The sequence below is a fragment of the Bos grunniens genome, chromosome 1 (assembly GCF_055505025.1).
Source record: "Bos grunniens cultivar Pamir isolate PY7600 chromosome 1, Bosgru_T2T1.0, whole genome shotgun sequence".
Classification (NCBI taxonomy): domain Eukaryota; kingdom Metazoa; phylum Chordata; class Mammalia; order Artiodactyla; family Bovidae; genus Bos; species Bos grunniens.
Window position 1 is genome coordinate 76,827,311 of NC_141165.1, and position 11,182 is coordinate 76,838,492.

Consider the following 11,182-nt stretch of genomic DNA (forward strand, 5'->3'; position numbering starts at 1 on the left):
AATGAAGTTGCTTATCAACTTTCCCCCACTCTGAATTTAGGACTAAGCTCTCTCCCATCTGCTAATTGTCTCATGATTTTCCCACTTGTTTTTTAAGTTTAGTGGGCTGTTGTCTCTTTTCCCATTTTCTTGAGTGTTTAAGTCTTTTCAACAAGATTTTTACCATTATTTTAATGAGTTTTCAAGAGATGGCAGAGGTTAACTACCAGCCTTCTAACTTTAACCAAAAATCAAGACTTAAATAATATAGGTCCCCATTTGAAGGAGGAGGGTGGGGTGGAGGAAAGTTGGGGCCACTGATACCCTTAGGAGCCTAACAATCTATCTAGATCCACAAACTATTTAGCAGTTGCCTGAGTTGAAACCTCAGTTCCCACTAGTTAGCCTAAGGGATCGCCCAGGGGGACTTCTGATCACTATTCTCTCAAGGAATGCATTCAAATGCAAGCATTTTGAAGTAAATCATTTAATCTCTCTAATCTCTGTACCTTCCAATCTCTCCACAGTTTTTTTGCCTCTAGGAATCAGGGTCAAAGAAGGAAAGTGAAAGTGAAGTCACTCAGTCGTGTCTGACTCTTTGTGACTCCATGGACTGTAGCCCACCAGGCTCCTCTGTCCATGGGATTCTCCAGGCAAGAATACTGGAGTGGGTTGCCATTTCCTTCTCTAGGGGATCTTCCCGACCCAGGGATTGAACCCGGGTCTCCTGCATTGCAGGCAGATGCTTTACCCTCTGAGCCACCAGGTAAGCCTAAGGCAACCCAAATTGGTGACTACAGCCATGAAATTAAAAGATGCTTGCTCCTTGGAAGAAAAGCTATGACCAACCTAGATAGCCTATTAAAAAGCAGAGATATTACTTTACTGACAAAGGTCTGTCTAGTCAAAGCTATGATTTTTCCAGTAGTCATGTATGGATGTGAGAGTTGGACCATAAAGAAAGCTGAGCATCGAAGAATTGATGCTTTTGAACTGTAGTGTTGGAGAAGACTCTTGAGAGTCCCTTGGACTTCAAGGAGATCAAATCAGTCCATCCTAAAGGAAATCAGTCCTGAATATTCATTGGAAAGAGTTGGACATGACTGAGCGACTGAACTGAACTGATTGATTGGAAGGACTGATGCTGAAGCTCTAATACTTTGGCCACCTGATATGAAGAACTGATTCATTGGAAAAGACCTTGATGTTGGGAAAGATTGAAGGCAGGAGAAGGGGACGACAGAGGATAAGATGACAGGTCGGCATCACCAACTCAACGGACATGAGTTTGAGCAAGATCCAGGAGATGGTGGACAGAAGCCTGGTGTGCTGCAGTCCATGGGGTTGCAAGAAGTTGGACCTGACTGAGTGACTGAAGGACAAGGAAAATGTAGTAATTACTCCTCAATCTGTACTTTGTTGAGAGTCTATCCCCTCAGTGATTCCTACTGTCTACAAGTATCCCTCTATCTTATCAAATACCTTTGCGCAGATTAACCTAAATTTATGTAAGAATGCATTCCCTGACTCTACTTTTTAACCTCAGCATCTCATTTTTTAGTTCATTTGATAGATTTTCCTTTCAGTGAGTCCAACAGGTTGAGCAGCTAATCCTGAATCAGAGCAAGAAAAACAGGAAGCATTCCACTGAAGGCCCCAGAGTTTCTGCTTTTCCCCTTCTTGGGCCGGACAGGGAGTTCAGTCCAAGCAGTTTTTTGTTTGTTGTTTTTAATTTCTTTATTTTGGGCTGCGCTGGATCTTCCTTGTTGTGTGAGGGCTTTTCTCTGTTGTAGCGAGTGGGGTTACTCGCTAGGTGTGGTGCGCCGGCTTCTCATTGCCGTGGCTTCTCTTGTAGCGAAGCACGGGCTCCAGGCAAGCCGGGGATATTCCCAGACCAGGGATTAACTCACGTTCCCTGCATGTGCAGATGGATTATTAACCACTGGACCACCAGGGAAGTCCCCAGAGCAGTTTTGAGGTGTATTTAGAGTTAAATCTATTAGAATCATCTTTTTTTTTTTTTTTCTCCAAACTTGTACAGTGAACAAAAAGACAGCTAAACACAGGGTCTGGGGTTTTTCATCAACTGAACTGAAGAGACATCAGGTTATAGAGAAAGATAGGTCATATTAAATGAAGGCTATTAAAGTTCAACAACGATTTAAGAGAACAAATTCTATTTTCTACTGCAAACATATTCTGTAGATTAAGGAAACACTGCAAAGTGTTTGTTTTGCAATAGAAGGGTGTTTAAACATGAATGATCAGCTCAGGAAAAACAGTTAAGTAGCAGTGGACATATTAGGACAATTTTTGGTATTTCTTATTGAATGTAACAAGAGACAGAGCCTTATAAACTACACTTAAGCAAGACTTTTCCTCCGATGCTCTGGTCTGCTTATTCATGATATCACTAGATTATACATATTTCTAGTTCTTGCCTTGTTAATGAAGAGGATGATGGTCAGCCTAATACTCTGAAAATTTCAAGTATTTAACATAATAGGTTTCTTGACTGCACCCCGTTTTCCAAAGCTTATTCAATGACACTACAGCCTATATAATTTCTTTTCTTTGGATCAACTGTAAGTATAAAAATTTAAAGTTACTTTTCAAAAGGATTTTGAAGGAAAAGAAAAATAGAAGCTTCTAGCAAGCAAAGGGCACAATGCCTTGACCACCTTCTCATTTCAGACTCAAAGGCCTTCCCAAACAGCTAGTGTAACTAGGTCAGGGAACACCAGCTAGTTATACATCACCTCAGCCTCTCTATGGGAGTCAGGAAGATGGCAGAGTGGTCCCCCCTTTTTTTAAGTCTTATTAATATAATAAAAAAGGCTTTCATCAGAAACAACTGATGATTAATATTTATCTGGCTAGTCACTGATTTTAGCTGGCCTTTCATTCAGAATTCAAAACTGGAAACCAAGATCTAATTTCCCTCTGCCATGGTCTGGCTAATGACTACAGATTTCATAGATCTACAATCCATCTGAAACAGTGTATACCAAACAGAAAAGTTCAGATGAACTATATTGATTCACAGTATTTATTTTGATTTTTTAGGTAATTATTTTATTTAATGTTCATTCATTTGGCCACATCAGGTCTTAGCTGTGGCATGTGGGATCTAGTTCCCTGACCAGGGATTGAACCTGGGGACCCCCTGCATTGGGAGTACAGAGTCTTAACCACTGGATCACCAGGCAAGTCCCCACAGGTAATTATTTTAATCAGTATTAGAAGATACAACAAATTAAACCTGTGATTTAACTCAAGAAAAGTAAATATAAGTTGACTTATATAAAAAATAGGTAAATAATTCAGATGGTACTCAAGTATGTTAAAAATCATGAAGTCTGAATAGTTGAAGAATGGCTGGAATTATTCCAAGTAAATGAAGTCTTTAAACTGCCACTTCACTTCTATGTCTACTGCACCCCAGCTTCAGATGCACAGATTGGACCTAAGGACCACCACTATCCAGCCCATGCTCTAGGCCCACTTTTAAATGTGGGCAAATTCACCATACAAAATTCACAAACAACATCAGCAGAAGTAACAATGCCAAAGCAGTGGTGGTATTGGATGGAGCAGTGAATAGGAGGAAAATGCTGAGCTTTGTTCCTTAACGTAGTAGGGTTAGGAGAAATTTTATTTTTAAAATGCCCTTTATTGTTTTTAAATTATTGCTTGTGCAACCAAAAAAGTAAGATAAAAAATTGCAAGTAGAACTCAGTTTGTTTTATAGTCCAGATAGTTTAAAACAGCTTCTTATTAAAAGCACTCTTATGTAATGACTTACCTGGTTGTCTGGTGGCTAAGACTCCATGCTTTTAATGCATGGGGCCTGGCTTAGATCCCTGGTCAGGGAAGTAGATCACACAGGTGCAACTAAAGATCCTACATACTGCAGCTGTGCAGCAACTAAGACCTGGTGCAAATAAATAAAAATAAATATTTTTTTTAAAAAGCACCTTTATGTAAATCATCATTTTAGTAGATAAATGCAGGCCTACAAATCCAGAGGACAGAAATGGTCATATAAGCTAAAGGGGACAGACATCAGGATATATCCTTTTTGAATATGAATAGCAGGAGTAGTTTTAATCTTTAAAAGAAATTTTAAAGAGTAATTTAAACAGCATATCAACATTACAAATCACTATATGAAATAGATAATATGCCTTGATCTTTGTAGTTCTACTATTTATTCTTATAGTTTTCACTCATTCATTCAAAAATACTTAAGTGCTTACTATATGTGTAAGGAATTACTGCCAGCAGTGAAAAACAAACAAACACTTTCCATCACTGGTCATTGGTTTGTTTAACCTAAGAATAGAAGAAGCAAAAAATAATAATTTTGCCATTTTTGGACTAAAATGCACAACTTCTTAGAAACTTTTCAACTTTATTCTAATAATGTCTTTACTGTCTCCTCTTGGTTCTTATTTTATACACTATTCAACAAAGCTGATTGGTCATTGTGGCAGGCAGAATAATGTCCCCCATATATGTCTACATCCTAATCCCCCAAACCTGTGACTGTGTTATCTTACATGGCAAAAGGGACTGTTCAGGTGTGATTAAGTTAAAGGTCCCAAGGTGGAGGGATTATTCTGGATTATCCAGGTGGACCCACTGGAACCACAAGTCCTTATATGAGGAAAGGAAGAAGGTCAGAGTTAGAACAGATGTGACAATAATGGAAGCAGAGGGATGTGGCCAGGAGCCAAGGAATATGGGCAGCCTCTAGAAGGTGGAAAAGGAAAAAACAGATTTTTCCCTAAGACCTCCAGAAGGACCAGAGACAGCTTTTCTGACAACTTGATTTTAGGACTGCCAGGGAATTCTCACTGAGTTTACTTTTTGAAGAGTCACCGTAAGTGGCAATGTACAAGGGTTTCAATTTCTCCCAAGCCTTGCCAGCACTTGTTCTTTTCTGTGCTGTTGCTGTTTTTTTAAATCGTGGCTATTCTAATGGCTGTGAAGTGCCATCTCCTCGTGCTTTTGATTGCATTTCTCTAGTGATCAGTGATAATGAGCATTTTTTCACATGGTTATTAGGTCTTAAATCTTTTGTTTTAGCTGGCTTTCTCTGACACTGCTCTGGCACCACCTCTCTATTGCCAGGAGGAGGTGAAAGTCCACATTCCCTACTAGCCTCGGGACAGCTGAGGGAGGTGCCCCTTGTTACTGTTGGGCAGGGCTGGGAATTCCAGCTCCCGGATGCTCTCCACCAGCACAGTGACAAGTGGCCTTGTTGCCACTGTGAGATGGTGAGCTTCCTGATGTTCTGAATTGCCACCACCCCAGGTGAGGAGAAAACAGTGCCTTGGTTATTGCCTGCTGGGTACGGAAGTGTAGGCTTCCCTGAGATCTCTGTGACACCACAGTGGTGGTGATGGGAATACCAAGGTGCCCCATGAGTCTTGGGGTGGAATCATAGGCTTCCCCCTTGGCCTTTGCTGGTGGGGTTGTGAGTAGGACCACAGTTTAGTTTCTTCTCTGGTATTTGGCTGGAATAGTTTATTGTCTGAAGCTTTTCTGTCTTCCCAGGATGCCCCTTTTCTTCAGCTTCTGGCTAGAAGGAGCAGACTTTTGCTGGACCTTGTTTTTGATCTGTTGCCTGTTAGCTTATGTGGGTTGCCGACTTCTCCATTTCCAACTGGGGATCTATGATGCAAGAGGAAAACCCAGGGAACTTACCACGAAGTCCATCTCCAAGTTCCTAGTTTCTCTACCTCTCAGTGTTCTTGGGTTTGCTGTATACATAACATGCAGAGGTTTGAGTTGTACTAAGTGGGAGAAATAGGGAAAGCGTGTCTATTCTCTCTTCCTAGAAGAGACTAACTAATGCGCATGGCATATAACTTATTAACCAATCTAATTTTGGCAGGCATTTAAGTTGTCTCAAAATAATGAGGAAAGGAATGTGCACTGAGGGGAGTGGGGGTGGGGACGGGAAGACAGGTGGGCAAGAGGGACAGAGTTTTGGGTTCTTGTACTATTACATGCCCAGCCTAAAACTCTTAACTGGAGTTGTTGGGTCAAAGGACATATGCAATCTAATTCTTCATACTGCTAAAATAGTCTCAAAAATATTACACTTAACTCCCAACAATATAAGAGTATGTTTTCTCACCAAGTCTTATAAAGTTTTGTAATCTTTAATCACCTGATGGAAAATTGTTCTCTTGTTTGTATGTGCTATTTTACTTTCGCAATTGGATCCAAAGCAAGAATTGTGCCCCCTTTAATTTTCTTGGTGTCTGCAAGGACCCAGCACTATACCATACTAGTTATTTGTTGTTAATGCTTTTATCGGGGAGAAATATCAATAACCTCAGATATGCAGATGATCCCACCCTTATGGCAGAAAGCAAAGAAGAATTAAAGAGCCTCTTGATGAAAATGAAAGAGGAGAGTGAAAAAGTTGGTTTAAACTTAACATTCAGAAAACTAAGATCAGGGCATCCAGTCCCATCACTTCGTGGCAAATAGACTGGAAACAATGGAAACAATGACAGACTATTTTCTTGGACTCCAAAATCACTGAAGATGGTTATGGTAGCCATGAAATTAAAAGCCACTTGCTCCTTGGAAGAAAAGCTATGACCAACCTACACAGCATATGAAAGAGCAGAGACACTACTTTGCCAACAAAGGTCTGTCTAGTCAAAGCTATGGTTTTTCCAGTAGTCATATATGAATATGAGAGTTGGGCCATAAAGAAAGCTGAGTGCCAAAGAACTGATGCTTTTGAACTGTGGTGTTGGAGAAGACTCTTGAGAGTCCCTTGGACCGCAAGGAGATACAACCAGTCAATCCTAAAGGAAATCAGTCCTGAATATTCTTTGGAAGGACTGATGCTAAAGCTGGAACTCCAATACTTTGGCCACCTGATGCAAAGAACTGACTCATTTGAAAGGACCCTGATGCTAGGAAAGACTGAGGCTGGAGGAGAAGGGGACGATAGAGGATGAGATGGTTGGATGGTATCACCGACTCAATGGACATGAGTTTGAGTAAGCTCTGGGAGTTGGTGATGGACAGGGAAGCCCGGCATGCTGCAGTCCATGGGGTCACAGAGTCGGACACGACTGAGTGACTGAAATGAAATGAACTGAATGCTTTTAGCAGTTTAAATAAAGGATTTGAGCTGATAATACAGAACTCTGACCAAGTTTTATTTCTTCAAATAAAACATAAATTTTCAAATTTTTAAAGGCGGGTTTCTGTTAAAGTGTTGTCTATCATTGTTTAGTTGTTGTGCCCGACTCTTGCAACCCCATGGACTGAGCCTGCTAGGCTCCTCTGTCCGTGCGGTTTTTCCAGGAAAGAATACTGGAGTAGCCTGCCATTTCTTCCCCCTGGGGATCTTCCTGACTCAGGGATCAGAGCCACATCTGCTTGGCAGGAGGATTCGTTACTACTGAGTCACCTGGGAAACCGTGCTGTCTACAGACTAACCTGAATCAAAATCGCACAGGGGTAATGGGTAATTCTAACACCTCCTAACCTGAAGGATTGGGGAAGATGCTTTGCCACTTATATGTAATATTCTTGGCAAGAATATTGAAGACGAATCTATAATGAGGGAATGATCAGAGAAATTCAAAGTGAGGGACATTCTAAAACAAAGAAACAAAACAAACTGGTCTGGAATCTTCAAAGATGTCAGTGTTATGACAGACAAGAAAAACACCCAAACCAGATTTACGAGGTCATAAGACACACAAGCATACACTACACACACATACAATGTATACACACATATATGTAATAGAATTTCTGATGATAAAATCCTAGATTTTTGTTTTTAAGGTCACAAAGTAAATTGCTGGGACATTTGAGAAATGTTGAATATAGATAGTTTTATAATTATTACATCAATAGTAAATTTGGGAGTATAATGATACTTTGTGCTTTGTGTGTGTGTGTGTGTGTAATAAAGTTTTATTAAAGTATGAAGGAGATAGAGAAAGCTTCTGACACAGCCATCAGAAGGGGGTAGAAAGAGTACCCCCTTGCTAGCGTTAATAATGAGGTTATATAATCCAAAGAATGTCTGGAGGTTGTAAAGACCTCATCAGACCTACTCCCATAATTTACGTTTTAAGATAACACTGTCCTTAGGCAAGATACATCCTTGTAAAGACCAGGTCTACTCCCATAATTTACATTTTAAGATAACAGAAGGTTGAATCCAAAGACTGTCCTTAGGCAGGATACATTATTGTTATATAATCCTAAGGAATGTGGAGAAAGAAAAAAAGTTTGTCCTTTTATGAAAAGAGTATCATTGTTTTTAGGATGTAGTGCTGAAGCATTAGAACTGAACAGTCACTACTATGTCTGTGACTTTCAGAAGTTAAGAAAGAGTCACGGATAAATATGAGAGAAAACAAATGTAGTGAACTGTTAATAATCGGTGTTTCAAACATTTGGCATTTGTTGAATTTTCTTGCAACTTTTCTTTAGGTTTCAGATCAGATCAGTTGCTCAGTCGTGTCCGACTCCCTGCGACCCCATGAATCACAGCACACCAGGCCTCCCGGTCCATCACCAACTCCCAGAGTTCACTCAGACTCACGTCCATCGAGTCAGTGATGCCATCCAGCCATCTCATCCTCTGTCGTCCCCTTCTCCTCCTGCCCCCAATCCCTCCCAGCATCAGGGTCTTTTCCAATGAATCAACTCTTCACATGAGGTGGCCATAGTACTGGAGTTTCAGCTTTAGCATCATTCCTTCCAAAGAAATCCCAGGGCTGATCTCCTTCAGAATGGACTGGTTGGATCTCCTTGCAGTCCAAGGGACTCTCAAGAGTCTTCTCCAACACCACAGTTCAAAAGCATCAATTCTTCGGCGCTCAGCCTTCTTCACAGTCCAACTCTCACATCCATACATGACCACTGGAAAAACCATAGTCTTGACTAGAAGAACCTTTGTTGGCAAAGTAATGTCTCTGCTTTTGAATATGCTATCTAGGTTGGTCTTTAGGTTTAGAATTTTCCAAAATAAAAAGCTGGCCCCACCTCAGATTAGATCTACTGGATCTGGGTTGGGAGGGTGGAGTCCCACGTAATCTGCATTTCAGATAGCTCTTCCTATTGATTTTTACCCATACCATGGTTTAAGATGTATTGATTTGAAGTACAACAATGTATCTTTATTTCAGTTTTTATAAGGGTAGAGCTAGAAAAACCTCCATATCTTGATTACACAATAGAACTTAATAACCCTGGATTAATGAGTATAAACTTGTCCTTGTTCAACACCCCATTCCATGGTCCTCCTCAATTTTTTGCATTTTTTCAACTCTATTAATATCTTTACCTATCTTCACATAGATGGTTTTAAAAGTCATTGTGAAGGACAATTCCCTGGTGGTCCTGTGGTTCAGTTCAGTTCAGTCGCTCAGTCATGTCTGACTCTTTGTGACCCCATGAATCGCAGCATGCCAGGCCTCGCTGTCCATCACCAACTCCCGGAGTTCACTCAGACTCACGTCCATCGAGTCAGTGATGCCATCCAGCATCTCATCCTCTGTCGTCCCCTTCTCCTTCTGCCCCCAATCCCTCCCAGCATCAAAGTCTTTTTCAGTGAGTCAACTCTTCGCCTGAGGTGGCCCAAGTTACTGGAGTTTCAGCTTCAGCATCATTCCCTCCAAAGAAATCCCAGGGCTGATCTCCTTCAGAATGGACTGGTTGGATCTCCTTGCAGTCCAAGGGACTCTCAAGAGTCTTCTCCAACACCACAGTTCAAAAGCATCAATTCTTTGACGCTCAGCCTTCTTCACAGGCCAACTCTCACATCCATACATGACCACTGGAAAAACCATAGCCTTGACTAGACGAACCTTTGTTGGCAAAGTAATGTCTCTGCTTTTGAATATGCTATCTAGGTTGATCATAACTTTCCTTCCAAGGATTAAGTGTCTTTTAATTTCATGGCTGCAGTCACCATCTGCAGTGATTTTGGAGCCCCAAAAAATAAAGTCTGAACTGTTTCCCCTGTTTCCCCATCTATTTCCCATGAAGTGATGGAACCGGATGCCATGATCTTCGTTTTCTGAAGGTTGAGCTTTAAGCCAACTTTCTCACTGTGGTCCTGTGGTTAGGACTCAGTAATTTCAGTGCCAAAGGCCCAGGTTCAATCTATGATTAGGGAACTAAGATCCCATAAGCCAAGCAGCAAAGGAAAAAAAAGTTATTGTGAAGAATGCGGCAGTGAGTGCCACTGTCCAAACTGCTTCCGTGGACATTGCCGTCATTCAAGCAGAATCTAGCCTCTTAATTTCCTCCAGTAACTGAATAATAAAGAGGCACTGTTCCTGACCAGTTCAAGGCAATTCTTTCTAAACACTTATAGATGGATGTATTATCTTATGTATTTACTAAATAATAGACAACATTAATAAGTAATAAATGAATTAAAGATCCAAAGTGAAAGTTATTCTGTTATGCCTGATTCTTTGTGACCCCCTGGATAGCCTGCCAGGCCCCTCTGTCCATGGACTTATCCAGGCAAGAATACTGGAGTGGGTAGCCATTCCCTTCTCCAAGGGATTCTACTGACCCAGGGATCAAACCCAACTCTCCTGTAGGCAGATGCTTTACTACCTGAGCCACCAGAGAAGCCAGTCCAAAAGATCCAAACACACCTTAACAAACTTTTGTGTATCAATAGTTTACCAAGACATTGCTTTAAATGCATAGCTGTTACTTAAAAATCAACTGAGGCCTTAAACCAATGTTAGATTGGCAAGAAGGCACACAATGTAGTTGTTGAATGTTGTTGAATCATGAGAATACTTGGTCCTTTCTATAGGGTGACATCACCCGACATAAAGCATACTCTTTTAATGTTTTGTTACTGTTTTTTCATGTCATACTGACAAACCCATACTAATTCCTTGATTCCTCTGCTGAACATTGACTTAAAATTGCTAGATAGATTTACAATTGTGGCTCACAAAGGGATAGAAGCCTAGTTTTAGTATATTTGCAGTACAAATAGCCTCCTACGTTCCAGCTTAGCAAAGAAGCAGTTTGTAGTTGACTTAGAGACGGCCATCTAATTTTAGATCTTGGGTAAGTAAAAAAGTTTAACAGTATGCTCTGTGTTGATATGCAAAACTTTGTTAAAGTGTCTTTTGTTTGTGTCTTTATCTCATTTTTTATTAATGTTATTGAG